Genomic DNA, 24,748 nt, shown 5'->3' on the forward strand with positions numbered 1-24,748 from the left:
GGCAGGTCAAACTGCCCTGTTCACCGCACCTCTCACCCACAGTGGCAGACCTCTCGACAGAGCACTCTGCAAACAATTTGGCCATCTTCGGAAATTGTCTGAACTTTTTAAGATCAGTTATTGTTGTAAAATGCTGAATTCTACACTTGAGTGACATTTTGTACCTGAATCAGTCAATGTTGTGTGTCACCTGAGGAGGCAGGCATGAATGAAGGCATGCAAATGAGCCGCGCACTGGGGCGTGACAGAAGCCACGGCTCCCCAGTGCCACTCCGGTACCCTCTGCAGTGCCAGCGGCCACACTTTGCAGATCACCGGGGCCTGTCATGTGACACACGCTCAAGGAAACCCTCTTCCTCCTCCCACCCGGACCTCCATGCACCCCCCCACCAGGCCTCGCGTTCTCACCACTAATAAAATAGCTGTATTACCTGCCCCACCTCACTCAGCACGGCAGCCCCAGTTCCTCAGTGGTCACACTAAGAATGTGGCAGCCAGGAAATTTCCATTGTACGCTCACTGAAGCCATCCGCACAAACAAAAAAAATCAAGCGACCAGGCCGGGAGTTGGGTGTGTGCGCGCGCAAAAAAAAAGCTGTAAGAGGCCGGCGTGAGCTGTGATCAGGGGCTCCCATGCTTGAGGGAGAGCCCCGCGGTGGCGGCCGGATGGAGGAGAGCCCCGGTTTCCAGGAGGGGGCCCGGGTGAATGAAGGAAGGCGGCCAAGGCCGCCAACTGCAGTGCGGGGCTCTCAGGAGTCCAGGGAAGCCCCGCAGGAGAAGTGCTGCAGCCACAGAGGGAGTCCCCGGAGAGCAGCCCGGTAATGTCAGAAGGGCTGGGGGGGCTCCATGGGCGCTTAGTGTACACCGCTGCCCTGTAAGGGTAGCAGTGCAGAGTGGTCCCGCTAGAGCCGGTGAGTGAGAGCTTGGCTGGGTCATTGTGGGCGCTGTGAAATGTGCACGTGTCACGGACATCTCGAGTTGAGCGTGCATGCGCATAAAAACAAAAGTGAAACCAGCTGTACATCTTCAACAATGAAAGTCAATTAACGGTGACGGCTCGTAGAGCATGCTAGCGCGAGTTCACAGTTCCAGTCCGGCCTGCTCGTGCCACTGTCTTGTCTCCCTTCCGAGGCAAGTCAGTAGCAATAGATCTCGCTGGCAACTGCACTGCAGTCGCCAGCCGAGACCTAAAAACAAAGGTTAAAGAAGTGTTACAATTAGAAGGTAGCTTTTAAAACATACCATTTTAACAGAACAAAACCACTGAAATTACCCGGTTAATGTTATTTTAACTAACTATAACTCGTACCTCTGCAATGATGTCATTTCAGATATTGTAGTGATGTTGTGAGAGGTAATTAGCAATGCATAGCGAGAGCACAAACTATAGTTACTTAAGGGCAGGAGCGGGAGCAGCTTTATTCTGAGCTCTCGCCAGGCAGAAGCAAAGTTGTAGTTCCTGTCAGGGAGAGTGCAATCAAGAAACTACAGTTTTATTCCCTACCTGTACTCGCCCGGGCAGGAAACAGCAGTGACTATGGGATAGGGTCTCCAGGGCCTTTTTCCCTGTCACTTGGATATATATTTATTTCCATGTGGCAGTCTCAACAGGGTAGTTATAGTTAGGATCACTTTCCCAGAGGGAATGGATTTTTTGGTTTGCTAAGAACTTTGCTGCTGTTTGACGAATCTTCATGAAACTTTGCAACACAAAATGTCTCATCCACCTCAGCTCCTTCCTGGAAAGTTTCAGGGTGCCAAAGCTCTTTCCTTAAAACAAGGCAAAATATAGCATTTGCATACAATTGGCATACACTGTGGCACCCTTGCAAGTTCCTAGTAAATGGTACTCCTGGTACTTGGGGGAAGGGTACCAGAGAAGGTCCCTAAGGGCTGAAGCATATACTTTGCCACCCTGTTGTGTAGCATTTTAGAATCCAAGCGTAATTTACTGATTCATGCCCTTATATAGACATAGAATTCATACCCATATTTAGACATAAACCATCCAGTCCAAATACATGCATGGCTACTTACACTTGTTCCAGAAAGCCACAACGATTTCTGGGAAAACTCTGCTTCAGCAGTCAGGGACATCCCCTTGCTTGAATATTGATTTGTCCTAGAAAACATGGAGTTTTCAGAGAACTACCATTCCCTTAGGGTTCTTTGATGGCGTTATTATGTCTGACTTTACGTCAAACTAGACACCTTCAAGGTATAAATATGCCTACTCTTGCCCTAGCAAACACACAGTGGTTCGGAGCAGCTCGACTATCTACTTGTCCGACGCCGCTCGGTACAGCAAGAGCCGAAGAAAGCCGACCCTCCAGCTGACACACTGATCGAGAAGCTGTCCTCTCTCTCGCTGAGAATCCAGCTCCAGTGTTTTCAAGCTCCCCAGGCGGGGTGTTGGGGAAATCGAGTCCCAAGACAGAGATACCTGACCTCCTTCATTCTAAAACCAAGGTACGGAGCTGATTAGACCCTAAGAGAAATCTTGGTTAGATTCTTGGCAAAGAAAACTAAACCTATGCTACACCTCACTTCTTCCCTCGTACTAGACCTAGGTTAGGTACATTGGGGTAGGCGTATTTTAAAAGCACCAGTTGAGTACTTTTAGCCTTTGTTATTTATGTATGTATTTATCTATGGCCTAGAAACCATACAATGCTTTTACAGTATTATTTTATAATGCTCTTCTTACTGTACGCATACTACTTTGCAACCAGTAATACGAATGTAGCAGTTCACTTTACTTGCATGAGAAAAAAGACTTTTCAATAAAAACCCATTTATTGAAAACTTCTGTCTCTCTATTTCTCTGCACCTCTGATGAAACAAAGCATGCACGATTGACTGAGTAAAATATCTATCTATTGTTTCCACGACTCTGAAGATCAGTGTTATTCTTGGGGAAACAAAGTTGTCATGTTTATGCGGTTGTCAGAAACTAATCCCTTCTTGTTTATTCGAGAACGTTTCTAGTGACCTCTGAGCTAGCTTGCACTCACAATTAAGTCTAATATATTTGATAGAGATCTAGTCGACCTAAGTCCTACGTCAAATCTATAGGATATATTATTACAATGCGCAGAGCCTATTGGGAATATAGGAACTACACTACATGGCACCCAACTTTTTGTATGGCACTAATTTAAAGCTAGATACTAGAGTAACTCAGTCGTGCTTTTCACAGTGACCCCCTTTTCCCGTAAAATACTCCAATAGACGTCTGGAGTTGGTAAAAGGATAAAATATCCACCATTACTGAGTAGGACGAAAATCCTATGTATTAGTTTTTGGTTTGATTCAACGTTGAAGGATACAGTGTTCCAAAGTATTGTGCACCTTATCTTTGTCTCCTTGAAACTTGCTCTGCGAAACTTTCAGTCAACAAAATGGTCGACTAGGATAATCCCGGGGCCCGTGGAACTGCAGCGTCTACAACCGGACCGGGTTTAGACGTTACAGGTTTCCAAACAAAACGACACGGATGCTATAATCATCCCGGAAAACTTAAGAAAGTCCATCACTATAAAAATTATAACAAATGGCTGTTAGACTTGGCCCTCTTGGCAGGGTCATCACTGAACTTTTTGCCTTCCTCCAATATTCTCTCTGACCGGTTTTTGTTGGTTTAATGACTCTGGGCACTTTACCACTGCTGACCAGTGCTAAAGTGCATATGCTCTCCCTACTGTAAAGTGTATACATTGATTGATTTCCATGATTGGCTTATGGAAGAAGTGGAGAAGTGTGGCTCACTGGTTAGAGCAGGCAGACCCTGAAGCAGAGGTCAGACCCGGGACCAGGGTTCAATTCCCGACGCGGCAGGGTCTTGAGCTCAAATGTCCTTGGCTCGATAATTCTCGCTTCGGTGCCTGACCTAATCATGGGTTCACACTCTGCAACTCTGGGCATTAAGCTTGCTTAATCTCCACAACGGCCCCCCCGCGTCGGGATGCCTGGCTTTCACCTTGGGGATACCCTGTAGGGGCTATCTCACAGGGAAAAGCCAGGACGGGCTCCCAAGACAAGCGCAGAGATACCCCTTCGGGGGTCGATTCAGGCGCTATATAAGAAACATAATAATAATAATAATAATAATAATAATATTTGGTTTACTATCAGTCCCCAGTAAAGTTCACCAGGAGTGCCAGGGCTTGTAAATACCAATGCTGCTATTGGGCCTGCAGCGCTGGTTGCGCCAACCACAGAAGTAGCCTTTTAAAATGTGTCTAAGGTCTGTCACTGCAGAACCTGCATGCAGTCTGGTACTGTCATGCTGGCTGGGTAAGTGTACACACTTGCCAGCCTCTAAACCTTCCCTTTACTTCATGTGAGTCACCCCTATGATAGGCCCAAGGGCAGGGTGCATTGTAAGCATAAGGTAGGACAAGCCCCGATGTGTGTGGCATGTCCTAATAGTGAATTACAGCCATTTTCGTTTTTCACTATTGTAAGGCTACCTGTTCTCATAGGCCAGAATGGGCTGCTGGAGTTATTACACTCTATAATCCCAGCAGGCTCAGGGAACATGGTAGGAAGCCAAGTTTAGTATGCCTGAACTCAGAATAATAAAATACTTCTTTTAGTAAAGTTTGTTTTAATATCCTGTGTTTGCAAATGCTACTTCTAGAAAGTTAGCATTTGCTTGCCTGACCATTTCAGCCCGCCTCTGCTAGGATGTGTATCTGCTGTCTGGATTCTGTGAGTGACAGGGCTGGGGAATTCCAGGGGACAGTCTGGGCTGCCAGGTGGTGAATAGAGGGATTACCCCCAGGATGGGTGGGAGGAGTGTCACTTGACTCTGAATAGGGCTGTGCTCTGCCACCACAATGCTGGCTCCACCTCCTGCGGAGCGTCTGATGTCCCTGCCCTGCACCCTGAAAGAAGGAGGCAGCATCCTGTAAACAGAGTACTCCAAAACTGGGTTGAACCAGGCTCAGGCCCCCTGGCTGGCAAAGACAAAAGAAACTCAGTATAAATGTAGGAGCCTTGCTCCGAAGAAATTAGATCCTGTTTTACCACAACGAACCTCTGCCCAACTAGAAGGACCAAGAAGAAATTGAAGGACTGTCCTGCAGCGATGCCTTGCTGAGGTAGGAGAGGAAAAAAACAGAGAGGACTTTGCTTTATTGTGCTTTAAACTATCTCAAAGGGCTTGATTGAGCTTGCCCCCTGAACTGAACCCCAGGACCAATGGGTTAATCGTGCCTTCGCTCGTCTTCAATTGAGCCGTGTGTTTCCTTCCCCGCCGGAGCAGAGTCCTGTGCACCTTCGTCCCTCCTAGCGCCGTGACACCCAGGAGCCTGGCCGCCCTTGCCCGCTGAGAGCCCTGCTCGTGCAGAGTCGATCTCTCCATGTCGCGCCGGGCCGCCTGCTCCCCTGTCACCTCGCCTGCTATTTGGAGCGTGTTGTGTGCTCCTTCACCCTTCCCACCTGAATCCTGCTGGAGCGCAATCTATGCCCCGGATGGCCGCCCGTACGATTGCATGTACCCGGCCGCCCCGCTTTGCCCTCCATCTCGTGAGACAGGCCGCGCCGCCCTCCTGAAGCGACCCCCAGTACGGACTGTACCGGAGGCCCTGGGCGGCACCTGCCTGCCGGAAGCCGCCCGCTAACTGAAGAACCGAAGGTACGCTTGTTCGTCGAAACGCACTGAAGGAGTACGACGCGTACCCTGACGTGCGCTGCTTCACCCCGTACTCCCCTCCAAGGAGTCCGCGCCGCACCAGTGAAGCCGCGAACACCCAAGAACAGCACCACTGAACTCGACAGGAGTTCGCCACGGACTCTGGATCCGCAACGTTCTGATTTCCCCGCATCATTGTTTTGGCACGAACGAGTCGTACGGCCGCCTTACGACACGTACTCCACCCTAAAGCCGATCGCACCATACGCTCCGCAAGACGCGTGAGCTTCGATCGGCTTGCCTGCCTCGTCCCACACAGAGTACGCTAGCGCGCTGCGCAGCGCCCAGTCATCTACAAACTGTGCCACAAGGTCAGGGCCCGCTTGAGCAAGGGGGGGGGGGGGAAGGGGGGGGATCGTGTTTTTAACCTTGAACTTGACTAAATCAGTACTATTTAAGAACTTTAAAAGAACACTTACCGCTTTCACATCCTGTGGCTTCATTGATCAACGTTAAATGGTCTACTGATAACCCTGCATAAACTAAGTATTTTTATATAAAGCTACGTATTTTTGATACAACTTCTACGCCTGGTGTCCATTTGTGGTGTGTCATTGTATTTACTGTATGTGGTCATAAATGCTTAACTGACTTAGCGCCCTGAAGATTAACATTGACTGCTCGCGCCACGCAACCTAAAGGGTGAGCAGGGGTTATTCTGAAGGGGTAGTTCCCTTGCCCTGAGGAGAGGGTCCCTGCTTGTACCTACCTGTTCCAACCAGAGACCCCCAATTCTAACAATGGCCTATCACCTAGAGGTGGTAGGGTAATTTTTGTCATAGAGGCACACAAATATCGGCAGACAGAGGTATTCTATTCATGGATAGTGGTCCCTGAAGCAAATACAGTATTGCATGCTTTTCACTTCTACAAAGTAGAGGATAATCCAACAAAATACGTTCCTTTCGAGGGCACTGAAATTCCACTAACATAGCAAGAGCACCAGCTCTGGTTTAAAGGCACCCTACAACATCAAAATCACATTACCAGGCTTGGCCCACTAGGTAGACCGGGAGCAACATGGAGGGTAAAAGCCAGCTATACATCACATCCTGACATTGAAGAAATGTCAAGTGAAGAACTATTAGTTCAACTAAAACAACTAATAAAAATACATAGACAATTGGTTCAATATGTCATGCGGACTCTAACAGCCCAACATCCTATAAGGATTCCACAACAAACCCCCCACCAGGGGAACACAAATAAAATTACACCACAGACTATAAAATCAGTCATTGGTAAATTACCTGCAAAAAGGGAACAAATTCCATTCTGGATAGCTCAAAAAATTACTCAAATTGAGGAAGTATTTCCTGACAGTACACCTCATGAGAAACACAGAATTGTAACAATCTGTTTACCAATGGGGATCGCAGTGCAGTCTTTGCTGCAATCTACACAAAAACACATGGTGTTCAGTCTATGGCGGTGATACCAGACGTCCTGAAACAGATTCAAAATTAATACGGGGCAGAACCTGCTTTAAATCTTGGTATGAAGTTACTGAAAGATTTCAAAAAGGTCTCAGCTATAATATTAACTAATAATTAAGGTGAAGCAGCATCTGCCACGATCCGCCAAAAAAATAAGAGAAATTGATATAACTGAGCAACCATATGAACTGGCCAGAATAATTGAAAAATCCTATGAAGAACTAGGTAGAGATAGTTTGGGTGGGAAACCAGTAAAGCACCAACTAACAGAAAGTCCTGAAAAGGTCTTTATTAAAAACACTCACTACTCCTAAAAAGAAGTGGGAAAATACTATACAAACTTCTAATGAGAAGCATTCTCAGTCCGGATGAAGGGCTCCTCAAAAGAGCCATCTGAAAAGAGGTATAACCTCAGGAACAGGGATAATTTGAAAAAACCTGATAGATATCAAGATACTGATACACGTTCCTATCGTACCTTTGAGACTTCCTCACAGAAATCGGAAAGAAGAGGACGATCAGAACACAAAAAAGAACGCGTGAAGTCCAAAGACGATCAACACGTTCCAAAAAATGAGAAAACCCAATTCACCAAAAAGAAGGTAGCAGGTCTAAAAATTAGACATGCCGAGAATCTTGAGGACACAACTCAAGAACGGGGAGTGGGCCCAGATAATGCTGGACAGCGCAGCAGAAGTCACCAAGATCTTGAAGGATCATCTGGAGACAGTGGACTTGAATGAGTACATTCAAGTTGAAACAGCTTACACCAGGGTTAGTATACCCCTTAAGTTATATGAAGTAACGTTCAGTATGGAGGGGGGCATAACTAGGAAAATAAGAGCACTCTTTTGGGAAAAGTTCAATGACCACCATCCTTTGTCAAGGAGTGCCCAGACGGCGAAGGCATCATTATGCCTGCTCAAATCCTATTCCAATTCACTTAAAATACACCTATGCAAGAAAATGGGCTGTAGCCCAGGCTCCAGCATTATATAAAAATCATGTGGGATGGGATGAGGATTCTCCTTACCACAAAATCCAGTTAAAAACTCATCCAACTGCACAGAGGCAGTATCCAGTTAAGCAAGAAGCTAAAAAACAGGTCAAGGAGATCTTAGATCAACTTGAATACCAAGGGGTGATTGAAACATGCACCTCGTCAATGAAAAATCCGTTCTTTCCTGCCTCCAAACCAGACAATACATATTGTCTCGTTTTGGACTACAGACATTTAAACTCTTGTTGCAAAACCTTTGCAGTACAAAATGACAGTGCAGCACTGATGAATAACATTGTGCACAAAAAATATAAAACTACATTAGATATTTCGAATGGTTTCTTCTGCCAAAACATTGCACTTGAAAGCAGGAACTTGACAGCTTTCTCAATTATGGGGACACAGAGTCACTTCTGTCATCTCCCCCAGGGATACAAGAATAGTCCGGTGTTATTTTCAGCCAGAGTAACAGAGTTACTACAAACGTATGATGATGAGGCATTATGATGATGAGGCATTATCTTATGCCGATGATATCTATCTAACAGACGATGACTTGGACATGCACTTGAACAGAGTGAATACCATTTTACTTGGATACGCCTCTGAAGGGTACAAATTCAACTTTAAAAAAAATCAAGAATCGCCCACCTCAACATCCTTTTTCTAGGATAAGAGTTATCAAGCGAAGGCAAAAGCCTGGCAGACAACTTTTTAGAAAAGTGTGCGCTGCTCCAACCTCTAAAAATGCTGAAAAACTTAGTCAATCCTAGGTTTTCTGAATTTCACAAGAACATACACTCTAAACTACACAGAAAGGGTTAAACCTCTCTACGAATTAATCAAACCTGATTTCAAAACTACTAATTGGACTCAAAAACACACAGAAATTTTGCGTTCATTGCAAACAGAGATGTTAGCAACATCACATTTACAGACACCCGTAGACGTTTGCAATCTTGTAATCAGAATTATCCCAGGAAGATGTGGATTTACGTACTTAACCTTTGATGAAGGTGAAAAAGTACCAATTGCTTACAAATCACACTTGTACACACAAGCTGAAATGAAATTCACCTCTACAGAAAGAATTCTGACAGCGGTTCAAACTGCAGTAGCAAAAGAGAGCGCTCACACAGGCTAAACGCATAATGGTCGTTACTCCTGTACCTGCCTTAGAAGCAGTGACAAAAGCAAGCATTCCGAATGCAAAGGCTTTACATCCAAGAAGGATAAAATGGGTTAACTCTCTTGCTGCAACAGACATTGAATACGTTTTTGACCCCTACTTGAAAACTCAAGAACTTCTACAAAATGAACAAGAATGTCCTCTGCCCACTGAGATTCTGCCTCTAGAACAGTACGAATGTATAATTTATACAGACGGATCAGCTCAACCCGCAATTGGGGGTAAACAAGCTAATAGTGCTGCGTGTGCAATTGTTAAGTCGCTGGCGCGATGGTAAATTCCGACCTATGGTCACAAAAACTCAATCTCTCTGAGACTGTACAGCTTAGCGAGCTGAATTACAGGCATTCAAGATGGCGCTTGAAAATACTGATCGCGAATTCCCCAAACTCATTGTGTGCGATTCGTTATACTGCGTCCAATCTTACAATTAATACTTGCAGAACTGGGTTCAAAATGGTTTCAAAGACGCAAAAGGTAGAACAATCAAGCAAGACTTGCTTTGAGAACAAGTAGTTCAATTACAGAAAGAACTACAAAAGACTAACGTGATCCATACACTAAGCCATCAGCGTGATGGCGTTCACGTTGAAGGGAATTCATTGGCTGATGAAGCCACGAAGACAGCTGTGCAAACGGCTTCCCTAGCTGCAATCACTTGTTCGAAAACAAAAATAGACCGCAAAATAATGCAGGCTGTCGCCGCTTCCAATAAAGACAGCGGTAAAACGTTACCAAAAGGCTTTCCACTAGTACTCATATATAACTGATATAAATAATGTTCCTTTTGCTCAAATCCCTGGAGTGGGGGATAGAGTAATTCCAAACATGGAACATAGATTAGGACTAATCTTAGCAGCACATAAAGGGCTCGCCTCTGCACACGCAGGTGTTTCCGCCACAGTGTCATTATTAAAAACAAAGATTGGTGGCCGCGCATGAGGAAACAGACCAGAAACTATGTTTTTTAATGTGAAATCTGCCAGAAAATGAAGGTTTCAACAGTGAAACGCCCAGCGCAGACGCCCCTGTTAATTTCAGATAAACCATTAGCGTGCGTTTACCTGGACCACTGCAGTCCCTTACAGAGGGATGGTAACTATAAATATATCATGGTCGCAGTGGATTCCTGCTCAAGATTCATTTGGATGTGGCCTCAGCACTCGGCTGACGCCCGAACAGTTATAAAAGATTTGCGAGTCTTTATCGGCACATACGCAGTCGGCACGCTACATTCTGACCAGGGTCCTGCGTTTAGCTCCAAAGCTTACAAAGAGGCCATGGCCAATCTGGGCGTTGCATTGCGGTATTTGAGTCCATTCCATCCTGAGGGAAATTCTGTAGTATAAAGAAAAAACCGGGACATAAAACAATCTATAACAGCTAGGGCATTAGGTTCAGGTGACGGTTGGGTCAAACATCTAATAAGTGTCCAACGTAGTTTAAATAATCTGCCAAGAAATTCTCTGGGTGGGATCACTCCATATGAAATCCTTTTTGGGTACTAGAATGCTTGTCCAGGACCTTGATCGTCACACTTTCATATCAAAGACCGTTTGGCTATTTTGCAGGACTTAAACGAGAAAAGAAGAAGTCAAAGCAACATAATAAAAAAGCCAACGACCACTGAAGGAGAACCACCCGTCCCAGCAAGGCCTGTCTGGATTCCGAAGATTGGGGGATCTAGTCAAAGAAAGGATCGCAGATAAGAAGGAATTTGGGCGTTCTTACAAAAAAACAGTACCTGTGCTAGCAATCCACGGATCAAGAACAGTATTACTACAGCCCCTTGCTGGAAGAAAGGAGAACAGGTTTGTATCTATTGACCTGGTCAAACCAAATCATGAGGCAAATAATAAGTAGTAGGCTCAGTGGACTCCAAAGATGTAGCACAAAACTAAATCTTGCTACTATCCAAGAGGTTCAGACTGAGAGACTGATAACATTTGAAAACTCTGCAGCACAGAACAAAGGACTAAGCAATAATGCAATGGAACTTATGCCTCTTGAGACCCAAATAACAGTTTGTCAAGACACTCCTGTCTACAATGATGTAGCATCTGACTATACTAATATGACAAAAGATTCAGTAGCTCCAGCGATTTCAAAAATCCTGTTGCAATTCCAACAATCGACAGATCCGCCTCTGGCTATTTCATTAACTTTGATACGTTTTCGGAGGATTCCAGTGAGCCTGAAACAACACCAGCAAATAAAACTTTTAAAGAACATGTAACAGAACTTTTTCAGCAACTTCAAAAAATGCATCTGGTTTCACCATGGGTTGATTTTGTATTGTGCTAGGCGTACTTTTTCTCCTACTTTGGCTAATCCTGGTATTAACATTGGAAATGCTGATAAATGGAAAATATAGTAAAATGTACACAGCAAGTAAGAACATCAACTTGGAAAATATAGTATAATGGACACGGCAAGTAAGAACATTAACTTGCTCCTGAAGCCACACAAATCATCTCTTCGTGAACAAAGAGATCTGTCATCAGTAAACATCACAGCCATCCCTATACCTGGGGGTATAGCATGGGACAGAACTGATTATGACCCATGAGCTATTAAAGATGCTACATCAATTCAAGGTTTCCTTGAGTGACTTTGTTTCACCCAGCACATTTTCTGATGATTTGGACTTTGAGACTGTTAATAATATGATGTCAGACTTAGAGATGTCTGCTAAATTTACAAAACATGAATACTTAGAAGGTTCATCAGATTATGCACAAATGTATTGTTATAATCATTATGGCCATCCTTACTTGCACAAATCTGCAAACCCTAGAATGTTTATACTTTCAATCAATGGGAACATTGTCCAACGCCACCGAAGGGTAGCTCAAAAACATTTTATGAAAAATTTCCATACTTCTCAGGTTTTAATGTCTCAAATCCAGAAACCTTTCACTTTAAAAATGTTAATAAGACAGGATTGTAAAGTATGTTGACTAATACTAAGCAAATTTATTCTGCAGCCTTTTATGCCCAGCTGTCCTCATTGGGTTTCGTCTTTTGGAGTTGCAACATAAAAACAAAAACTGTCTGGGGCTCAAAAGACTGGCAAGTTTAGGGAACAGAAGCTTTATTTCAAGCCTGCATTATTCCTGAACAAATAATGTTTTTGAACGACACTGTGCAACAGACATCCTGCCTTGGCCTGGCCAAGATAAAAGACTTGAACAAACGGTCTATACCTACACCTTCAACTGATAGCAAAAACACTTCAGAAGGAGGGGTCGACGTACAAACAATTTTTCTTAAAAACAGAACGGATCTGAATTGGAAGAAATGGTTAATCTGGCTCACAACACGAATAACTGTCAAGATGGATTCCTGAACAAGACACAAGGGTTTACAGTAACTAGGCCAGATCCAAGATATGTCCAGAGTCAACATCCAGGGATAGTAACAACATACAGTGTAGGAAAACTGTGCCTTGAGTGGCTACAAACATCTACACTTACAGAGGTTAAACAACACTTATCTTTACTTAAAGATGGCGTTGATTTAAGGGACTTCTAACAAGGTCCTGCGAAACTACGTCAACCGTTTCATATACGCAGGTATATACGCCATTTATAATGAAACTTGGAAAGCGACACAGGCAGAGACTGCAGAACTAATACGAGATATTGATCGTATTAATTTGGAGAAAGCATTCTCTGTAGTTGACAATGGGTTAACGACCCTGTCATCCAGAATTTATTCTTTGGACAGCATAGTATCTTCTGCCATAGACATAATGGAACAGGACTTGCTCATGCTACAGCATGGACAGTCGCAATTACGTTCTATAATGCTTTTAGGCTGGACGTTACACATCTTCGTTCTGGATATGTGCCATGGAGTCTAATCAACACCATGTCATTGTTTTCTGTATTTAACCTTAAAAGATAAACAAATCACTCTGGCACAAGGAGGAGCAGACTATGCGGTGCCGAGCATTGAAAAACTGGAAAGATTACCATTAACTGTTTCAGAAAAACCTGCAACAGAATGGCTAATACACAGGATAATCACTCTGCCTGTCACAATTTTCAATACTGTTTGAAACATACACCAGTTGCTGTGTATGAAAGGTTGGGTAAGGAATACATAAAGTCAACCTGGGAATTACCATACACACACACAGAGGTTGGAGTGGGGGAAAATAAGTTTTTTTTCTTAGTGGTACACAATGTAAAAGTGCACTAAGCGGTACACTTTTAAGTCAGGGTATTAATTTACATTGAGCCTGTGATGGTTCTTCGACCAACTTATCCTGCCACCTGCAAGGTTCTCCAGCAGCAGCGATAGATACAATTTTTAGGCAGCTTCCTAGCATGAGCTATATAATGTTGAATGATCACAGATGTTGTGCCATGTTGCCAGGACAGCCTATCTCGTAACTGTGTCAGCCAGGGTCACTTGTTGTATGCAAGTATTGTTTCCTAAAGCTAAGACAGACGGGGAGTCGCCGTTATGGCCTTCACTGAACATCTCTTCTATTCGAATTGATACTTTAAGCAGAATGAAAGCCATACGTTTACAAAACACTGTGCCACTGACCTCGTCCAAAGAGACGTATGAACTACAAGTTGCAAGGTCCTCTGCAGAGATACATGCCCTTTTATCCACAAACTGCCCCGTACATTTCGTAGAAATGTTATGTCGTATCTTAAACAAGTCTGATACCAGTGGTATTGTACATGTATTTAAGACAGTTTTTTCGGGGCTGTTAGCACCTTTTGAAGCAGTCCTCAGCATTTTTTCAAACTTTGTGCACTCTGTGTTCGGCGGCCTGCCTCTCATTTTGGGACTCGTAGCAGGAATACTATTCTTGTTCCTTCTGCTCAGATATGGCAAGTCCGGTCAGCAGCGACACCCAGATTACCATTGAGAACACTCTCCTGGCAATGAAGTGTCGTGAGCGCATGATACAGATTCTGGGCCTGGCTCGTTTAAGAGACCTGAATACCACGTGGTTCATATCATTCCGACCAATCTGGCAAGATTGCATCTTACCTGTTTTACGATGTATGTTGGACATCAGTCTTACACTTCAATCAGCACTGCCAACGGATGTGGATACCTTGCTTGGTTCAGTACCGGCCCACGCATTGTGTTGCTCCCAGCGGCTACCAATCCTGATGACGGCATTCATTGAGATCTCACAGACGCAATCTGCTGACGGTGAGATACGTGGATCGACAGGCACACAGGTACTATCTCCATCTCCGACGAACGTTGCTACTGCGGCTAACGCTAACGGCGATGCCTCACATTTTTGTGCCATCGGTTTACTTAATGAAGTGGTCCAACTTTCACCTACTATGGTAGAAGATTTCTTTGCCAGCTTAGAGGATTTAATGTTTTCTCCAAACAACGAGAATGACTTCTGAAGTTAGCACACAGTGTTCTATGGGACTCTGTATTCGACCTTCACTTTTCAAAAAAAACCTTCCAACTTTCAGAACTCTATTTTTCTGCGATTTGACTTTTTCCAAAATTGAATTTTTTTGGGCACAAAGTAATCTGCTTAAAGTAGAGCTATTCTTAGAGAACAAGAATTCTTTGAAACACTTCCAAATGACAACATTTGACCTTGTCCACAAACAAACAGTTTATATATTCTGTCATGGAATGGTATCGGCCTTTCTTCTGTATTTAAGAGCCATTTCATTAATGTTATTTCATGACTCGTTCTGATAAGCATTTTCCAATGTCACACTACATGCTTTGAATGAAAATATTGCTTTTTTCAAATGCGTACAGCACAAAAGCTCATCTTTCGTGTACAACCATTTCAAATGCATTTTATGAATTTTGGGAGGGATTTTTACACATCAAGCTTTAGATATGTTTAGAAATGCTTAGAATTTAGTAATATCGAACATAATAAAGTGGAGTGGGTGTTGTGTAGCTTTGTAGAATCCAAGCGTAATTTACAGATTCATGCCCTTATATAGGTATAATTCACATTGCCCTTATGTAGACATAGAAATCATGCCCATATTTAGACATAATCCATCCAGTCCAAATACAGGCATGGCTACTTCCACTTGTTCCAAAAAGCCACAACGATTTTTGGGAAAACTCGGCTTCAGCAGTCGGGGACATCCCCTTGCTTGAATATTGATTTGTCCTAGAAATCATGGAGTTTTTAAAGAACTACCATTCCCTTGGGGTTCTTTGATGACGGTATGTCCGACTTTACGTCAAACTAGGCACCTTCAAGGTATAAATATGCCTACACTTCCCCTAGCAAAGCAAACACACGGTGGTTCGGAGCAGTTAGACTATCTACTTGCCCACCTCAGCTCGCTACAGCAAGTTCCGAACAAAGCCGACCCTCCAGCTAACGCAGTGATCGAGAAGCTGTCCTTTCTCTCGCTGAGAATCCAGCTCCAGTGTTTCCAAGCTCCCCTCACGGGGTGTGGGGAAATCGAGTCCCGAGACAGAGATACCAGACCTCCTTCATTCTAAAACTAAGGTATGGAGCTGATTAGACCCTAAGAGAAATCTTGGTTAGATTCTTAGCAAAGAAAACACAACCTGTGCTACACCTCACTTACTTCTTCCCTCGTACTAGACCTAGGTTAGGTACATTGGGGTAGGCGTATTTTAGAAGCACCAGTTGAGTACTTTTAGCCTTTGTTATTTATGTATTTATCTATGGTCTAGAAACCATACAACGCTTTTACAGTATTTTATAATACTCTTCTTACTGTACGCATACTTTGCAACCAGTATTACGATTGTAGCAGTTCACTTTACTTGCATGAGAAAGAAGACTGTTCAATGAAACCATTTTATTGAAAACGCAAGTCTCTCTATTTCTCTGCAACTCTGATGAAACGAAGCATGCACGATTGACTAAGTAAAATATCTATCTATTGTTTCCACGACTCTGAAGATCAGTTTTATTCTTGGGGAAACAATGTTGTCATGTTTATGCGGTTTTCAGAACCGAATTCCTTCTTGTTTATTCGAGAAAGTTTCCAGTGACCTCTGAGCTAGCTGGCACTCACAATTAAGTCTAGTATATTCGATAGAGACCTAGTCGGCCTAAGTCCTACGTCAAATCTATAGGATATATTATTCCAATGCGCAGAGCCTATTGGGAATATAGGAACTACACTACAAACCTAAGGGACCTCCATACAAAGTGCATACAGACTGCCATTTCAAGTGTGACATGGTGCAAACCATAGTGAAAATCCAACATGGCACACATCCCTGTGTGCCATGCCCAAATCACTGCACATGGTAAACGTAAGTCACCCCAACAGCAGGCCTTACAGCCCTAAGACAGGGTGCTTTATGTCCTACGTGAGGACATATCTGCATGAGCAGATATGGTCCTATAATGTCTAGTTTAGTTGCTATATATTGCAAGTAAACATGGAAGCCATCTTAAGGTATGTACTGGGCACTAGTCAAACAAGTTACCTAGCCACATAATGGCTTCACGGAAATCTTTGGTGTTTGGTATCAAACACCTTGGTTTAATAACTCTATACTAATTCAAGTATAAGATTTATTATACCGTGCACCCAGAGGGCACATTAGAGGTGCCCCTTGAAACCTACCAGCCTCTAGTGTGCTGGATGATTGGTGTAGTCCAACCTGTCACGACCAGCAGGTTTATGACTCCCTGCTGGTGAAAGCCCACGCTTTTTGAGGTCAAAAACAATGCCTGCTCTGGAGGAAGTTGTTCACACCTCCTCCAGCAGGATGGCTAGGGATTTAGCATATCATGGCCCAGTACATGAAAGTCCCTGCCATCTCTGATATATGACCCCAGCTTCCCTTAAACTTGGGAGATGCCACCCCCTGCCCTGAGGCCCATTTGGCACCAGGACAGTCTGGAAAGTAGCTATGCAGTAGGCATGTTGCCCTAAGGTGGACTACTTGATGTGCTCCACAAAGGAAGGGTTCCACCATTTGTTTTTGGTGAAACTAGGAACTCTGGGACAGTGTTCTGCTGACTCCACACAGGGAGTGGTGATATAGGACGTGTAGTGACCCCAAGGTAAGTAGCCCATTGGCTACTACCCTTCACTTACCTTCAAGTCGCAAAATCTAATATTTAAGGGAGCCCCTGGAACCAGAAAATCAGAATTGACTGACTCAAGAAGTATACTAAAGAGCCACAAGAGCTGAGGATCAGCAACTGACTTGGTGCCAACCCTGCCGGCCTGCTTGCTGTCCCCTACAATTGCGACAAAGATGACTCGTCCTGCAGCTGTTCAGCCTCCAAAGGCCTAGGAGGGCTGCCAGATCTTCGCAAAACAGCCAGTATATCCAGTGGAGTAGCAGAGCTACTTCCGTGCATTCTGCAGGCACCAGAATGCAAGCTCCGGTTTACCGAACTACCCCTGGCTCACCGACACAGCAGCCACCTAGGATGAGGTATTCTGTGCTCCCAAAGACCAGCCCGGTCTCCCCAGTGAAAAAAACGAGACTTAGACCCCAGGAACCCTACGGCAGCCACGACTTGTTGGTGGTACTTCCGGACACCGACCAGCCAACGACGGATGCCAGCACCACAGAAACCATCATGCAGAGTGGCGCAGCTGTCCTGTTGCGTCCCCTTCTCCAGGTCCTCACCTGAAGTAACTGTCTCTGACCGCTGTGACCCAACACCTCAAACCACCTCTGCGCCCGAGCATCACAGCGCAAGTCCAAGTGAACCGACTGTGTCCGTAGTACCTAGAGACCTACAAGACCTAAACTCACCTTTGAGTTTAGACAGACTGGTCCTCCTTGTCCCTGCCGGCAACCTCTTTTTGCAGGCTCACCTAAACCGAGAGCCTCTTATCGCCGCGCCTCACCGGACTAAAAGACCACTGTACTCGAGACCCAGATCATCCAACAGTGCATCCCGGCTCCAAGGACCCTAAAGACCTGAACCCTCCTTTAGGTTCAAATCAACTGTCCCCCCCCCCACCCCCCCCCCAGTCTCCGCTTGCAGCTTCTTTTTGAAGGACCCATTTTACATTTACTTAAATACACTGCACCAGAGTGCCCAGGAGCCGACCAATGTGACCGGTTGGTGCTGCCTTGTACCTTGGCCCCTACTTGGCTTAAGTCCTGAAGAACAGTCCTGTAAGTCGTTGACAAGTGTTCATATGTAATGTATGTTTTCCTCATACATTAACAGTAGAGTATACAGTATTGTCTATTTTAATGCTGAAAACCTATCTTGAAAAGTACCTACCTGATCAAGAAATCTTGGTGCCTAAAATAATATAAAATGTGTTTCTTTTTAATTTTATTGACTGTGTGTGTATAACAAATGCTCAAAACTCCCCCTTCATTAGCCTAAGCTGCCCGAACACACTACCAGGATAGGGCACTTAGGATTTGTTAAAGAAAGCTCTGTAAACCAATAAAGGTTGCCTGAACTCTCTACTCAGTATCCTTAGTTTTGGGACACCTTCCAACAACTCTCTTCACCTTCATTAAGTCATTCATGTATTGTGGCCCTATTGTTCCTGCTCCGCGTTTATTCACAATCACAACTCACAATACTACTACCCATATGGTATAACTCTACCATCAAATTTGCAATATCAATTGCTTACTACTATGAGACAGAATATCCAAGATCCTTCCTTGGTATTCTATGAAGATGTTATGGCTTCATCACAATTGCATGGTGTTAAAGCTTGTTAATCTATCTAAAAAAACATCAGACTCCAAAACAGTTAAGCATAAAAATATCATGAGAAAAAAGTACTTCGTATGATCTTTTCAATTTTCTTATGGAATAAAATTTTGCTTAAAATGAATTCTACTTTTTGGTCCGCCAGAATCACCCAGACATTATTCTTTAATTGTAATAGTTTACTTTTAACCCAATGTTCTTTATATAAACTGAAAAAGTCTCCAAATATACCAAGTTATGATCTTGTAATGCCAACAATAGTGTTCTTTCTTTTATTATCCTCATGTTAATTTGCTTTGGAAAGAAGTGTGGCATAATGAGTTAGATTTGTTAAATTGCCACACCATTTGACTTTTTACATTTTCTTCTCTGTGATTCTTCAGATATTTGGTTTACAAATATATTAATGGGCAAGTTTGTTGATCTTCTCATTGATAGTGTCCTGCAACTGGAAGTCCTTTAATAACCTTTTTATTTGCCATTAACATAGATTAGACACGGTTAATCTACCTTCTGTTCATTTAGCCATTAAAAAGATATCTGTTGTGGTGGCCTTGGACTTCCCTTTTATCAATACTAATACTACAAAGACTAATGTGTTTTAACCTCCTTGATAAATTAGATACAGGTATAAAACTTTAATTTTTTTTGTCATGTCTTTAGTGTGCGCATTATAGTTAATTTATGTTACTGTATATTAGACTGATATGGTGCGCCATTAATTATATGAAGGAAGTTTATTTTCTTTTTCTTGCTAGCATTTCGAAAAAATGCTCATTAATTTATCCATTCCTTTTTATATATTTTGAATAGGGATGTTTTGTTATTTCATGGATTAGATTTTGCTGATTTAAATGACACTCATGTATAATTGTAATGTAGTAGGTACATCTCTCTAATAGCAGTTTATGTTATCACTATTGCCAATATTGTTATCTGAACAGTTTTGATTCAATAAAGCACTTTTAGACTACAAAAAGAATGAAGAGTAAAAAAGCTGAAAGAAATATGCACCTGCTCACAGTTTTCCACGTCGGACCACCTTAACTGTTGTTAGCTGCTACAGATGTGTTATTTAAGCAATTAAGCAACATAAAACAAAAAGGTGCCACTGATGATAATTGTGGGGCTAATGGCGTGCTGTATCATGCATTCACTCCCTGTCCGGACTCCAGCTGAAGATGCTGCTCTCTCGCACTTCCATTCCAATGTAAATTAAAAAAAAAAAACAACAAGCATTTACAATGCAATAGGTCTCGCAATGACATTGTTTTGAGCTATTGGCATTGAAAATGTTTTTGTTTGTTTTTTCCTTCGTGAAGCATTAATCAATTAATGGTGTTGTAATGGACAATGTCTTTTACCCCCTGTTGACCCCCGCCAAGCTCATCAGCATGTGCCCGGCATCACTGAGCAGTGTGAGGAACCCACCATGGAGGTAATGCAAGGAGGACACACTGGTGGGCACTGAGAGACCTGCCCCTAATGGGCACAGTGATAGCATGTGTGAGCATCAACTGGCTTGTAGTAGTTGCACCGTAAGAAAATAATACTCCTAGCAGATTTAGAAGCTGCCTCCGGGGTACTGTGAGAAGCGGTCACTTGGTCCAAGGGTGCCCCACGTGAAGCTGAAAAAAGGGTTCAGGATAAAATGGTGGATTCTGTGGGCAGCGTGAAGAGTCTTTCAAGGGTAGTTTGAGAAATTGAAATTGGGGCGGGGCTGTGGAGGGCAGCTCCATCTTCATAGGACCTTATGAGGAGATGAAACTTGTGTGCAGTGAGGGAGGGCAGGCCTCTTGTGGTAAATGCAGTGTATTTGTCGAGTGAAGATGGTACAACAGGGTTTCAGAGTGTACTGGAGAGGTGGGGGGGTTCTAGGGTGGGGGGAACCATTAAAGGCTGGACATTTGGTTTCTATCTAAATTACCCTGTGATAAGTAGAATATGGAGTTCTACAAAGCTGGGCAACAGAGCTGGAAAATAGCATTGATTCCTAAAGGACACAGGTTTCGGGGTTGGGGTAAGGGTGGCCTAAGTTGAAACAGAGCAACACTCAGGTTGGTTACATGCATATTCCATGGTCAGAATCGGACTGTGACAGAAAATAGGTCCAGGCACCAAAAATAAAAGGAGGCCCCATCTGCGAATCACATATCTAAAACAGAGGCCCATGTTTGCAAATTGGGGCGGTTTTGAACTTCTGCAAATACGGTGTAGGTGTTCTGGAAAGTACAGGAGTCTTCCTGCATTTGTGCTTGCTGCGGGCAATGTTTGTGGTAATCTCGGGGAAATCAGCACGAAAAACGGCCCACCAAACAATAAAACAGGTTGGCAAACAGCCAGAAGCCAGCCCATGCACACCAACCTGTCACACCAGCCATTTTGACGCCGCCAGATTGCCCTTTCCATGATTGCACCACTGGGTGAGTTCTGGGTTGTGCATTATGGAGTATTCAGTGGGATGATGTGTGTACTCGTGCATGAGTGTTCATGTGTGTACTACTGCATGGGTGTTCGGGTTCCACAGATCGCTACAGAGACTCGGGCAGTGGGTTCAATAACAGGCCGTGGCACTACGGTGCTGAACTCTCAGGACACCTCCACGGGCCTCTGTTTAACCAAAAGTAGGGCTTCGCATCGGGGAGACACCAGGACACCCACATGAAACCATCTCAACCACCAGGTCGGGGGTCCTGTTGCTTGTATCTGCACTATCCCCCTCCACACGGGCCTCCCACCTGGTCCCTCCCCCCATTCGGGATCTGACAGATGAGCACTGCAATCCCTCACACCCAGCGGCTTCACACGACACAGCTGTGAGAGAACAATAAACACTGCACATGTATACAGCACTCTACCTCTCTTCCCAAAAGGCGCCGTTGTTTTTGTATTCTCTTCCTCTCTCCCCTCCGAGGGTTATTACAATAAACTTACTCACAGTAATCAGAACTAAATATGTTTCCCATGATGCCATAAGCTGGTTAAAGGAATGGGTGCGAAACAGGCCCGGCTCCAGGAATATTTAGTTGGATGGGCCAAAGGTACTTTCGGGTGGGCCACTGCTGGCCCTTTTTATCGTTTATATATCTAGCCAGGCCTGCTTCTGGGCCCTCCTTTCTCTCCTTAGTCTTACAAGACACAGTAAAACGCACTCTTTTCCAAGTCTCTTTCTAAATGTTATCACTTTCAAAAAATGCTATTCTTCCATGTAATGTCCCTTTGATGGGAAGTGGAGGTTTCTTAGGTATGAGTATCAAGCAATAGACACTACTCGGAGAAACCCTCTTCATTACTACCTCCACCTTACCCCTGACTCTGCAGCGCACTCCCTTACAGGCTTGAGTATCCACTTTTCTATCATCCCCCTCCATTACACCTTATCTCACAGCTGACCTTGGGCCCCAGCCCCATATCAGCCACCATACAGTTCCACTTTCATTATTCCCAGTAAAAAATAATAGCAAAATCACCTTCAAACTTGAAACATTAAATATAGCAGTAAATGTAATTAGCATGTATGTTAAAGTATGCTCCACAGCTGTCCTAATCGGTAGACTTTAGTGCTGGTGCAAAAGTCTTTCTGACCTCTTTTTGTACCTCTTTGTCTGTAGATAACTCAACTTCCACCCTCCAAAAGTGCCTTTCATCTCTCCGTAGCCAACCCCCCTCATGGCCTCCTCCTCAGACTCCCTAACATTCACCCTTCACCGGTGCCCCTCATCTCTCTACAGCTCCCTCACACCCCAAGACCTCTCCCTCAGATTCCCTTACTGCCACCCTCCACCAGCTCCCCTCAACGCTCTGTAGTTCTCCACACCCCGTGACCTCCTCCTTGGATTACTTCACTGCCACCCTCCACCTGTGCCCCTCATCTCTCTGTAGTTCCCCCACCCCATGACCTCCTCCTCAAATTCCCTCACTGCTCCCACCACTAGTGCCCCTCAACTCTCTGTAGTTCTCCATCACCCAGTGACCTCCTCCTCTGCTTCCCTCACTGCTACCCTCCACCAGTGCCCCACATCTCTGCGTAGCCCCCCACCCCATGACCTCCTCCTCGGATTCACTCACTACCATCCTCCACCAGTACCCCTCATCTCTCCATCGCTCCATCACACCCCAAGACCTCCTCCTCAGATTCCCTTACTGCCACCCTCCACCAGCTCCCCTCATCGCTCTGTAGTTCTCCCCTCCCTGTGACCTTCTCCTCGGATTCCCTCACTGCCACCCTCCACAAGTGCCCCTCAACTCTCTGTAGTTCTCCTCCCCCGTGACCTCCTCCTCTGCTTTCCTCACTGCTACCCTTTACCAGTGCCCCACATCTCTCGGTAGCCCCCCACCCCATGACCTCCTCCTCGGATTCCCTCACTACCACCCTCCCCCAGTGCTCCTCATCTTGCCGTTGCCCTTCTCTCATATCCATTCCATTTGTTGTGCAGCGCTACTCATATCAGTGTAGGGTGTCACAGTTCTTTACATAACACACTTTAAACAGAGACAATAAATCAGCCAACGGGGAATGTCACATAAGCCAATGAGGATTACAAGGTGTAGAAATCACGTCATCCACACTGGTGGGCAGTATATTTTACGAGGGTTTGGTCTGGAGAAGCACACACTCAGGATTTAAAGAGTACTCCGGTGGTTGGGGGTTGGCTTTACTGATAAAAAGGTATAACTGCTCAAACAAACTCTTTTTAGTAACATTAGAATGTTGAAAGAATGGAGAAGTTCTAACTATATCACAATACAAAAAAGTTTGTATGCACCTCTTTGATGACAGTTCATAGATCACTGTCCTATGTTAGGATAGTAACTTCTGAACTGCAAGTAACACAAGGATATCTGTGACAGAGGTAGTAACCCACTGATCTATTCCCATAAAATGCAGTTTATCTGCATTTAAAAACTGCCAACAGACAAATGGTTGCTCTGCAGCAGGATCGTAAATCACCAGTTATCTGAACAGTTTTTATTGATGTTGTAGATCAGTGGCAGATTTACTGCTCGGGCCAAGGATCATGTTTGGGTGGGCCAGGCTCATGTTTGGGTGGGCCTGGCCCACCCGGCCCACCCTCTAGAACCGGGCCTGGTGCGAAAGGGGCGCTTCTTTATTCAATCTCCTCCAGGGGGAGACACAGATCCGCGCAGGAACGCTCGCTCGCATGGGCCTCAGTGTGCAGGTTAATGCCTGCAGACTTTCATATCTAGAGGGGGGGGGGGGGGTCAGTGGTAATTAGCATGGCCGTGCTAAGGCTTCTTTTGGACTGCTAAATGTGTATGCTTGGCTTAGACCGTTCATACTTGTGTTATTTGGTCCTTGCATACAATTTCTGTTGGAAGTCAAAGACAGTAAATGTACTGAGGAAAAACATGCATCAATGTAAAGCAATGTGTGCTAAAGGGTGACACGAAATGTAAAACCCACAAGCGCCTGTGCACTGGGGCATATTTCTGTTTAGTTCACATAGTCTTTGCTAAAGGCTACTTTTGGACTGTAATTTTATGCTTGGCTTAGACACTTCTTACTTGTGTTATTGGTCTTTGCATACACTTTCTACTAGAAACACAAGACAGTAAATGTACTGCTGAAAAACATGCATCAATGTAAAGTAATATGTGCTAAAGGATGATGTGAAAAGTAAAACCCACAAGCAGCTGTGCACTGTGGCATATTCCTGTATAGAGCCCCCACTCTATGTAAATGGCTACTTTAGGGCTATCCTTTTATGCTTGGATTGGACATCAGGCCCTGCTGTTTTGC

The 24,748-nt window shown here is 44.4% G+C and overlaps 1 protein-coding gene across 2 annotated transcripts in view; it reads right to left on the minus strand.

Moving 5' to 3' along the window:
• LOC147701889 (uncharacterized) overlaps window positions 1-24,748 on the minus strand; it is a 93,537-nt gene that overhangs the window by 58,012 nt on the left and 10,777 nt on the right. The gene's annotated exons all lie outside the window — the stretch shown is intronic.

This window comes from Lissotriton vulgaris, chromosome 7 (genome assembly GCF_964263255.1).
Source record: "Lissotriton vulgaris chromosome 7, aLisVul1.2, whole genome shotgun sequence".
Taxonomy (NCBI): domain Eukaryota; kingdom Metazoa; phylum Chordata; class Amphibia; order Caudata; family Salamandridae; genus Lissotriton; species Lissotriton vulgaris.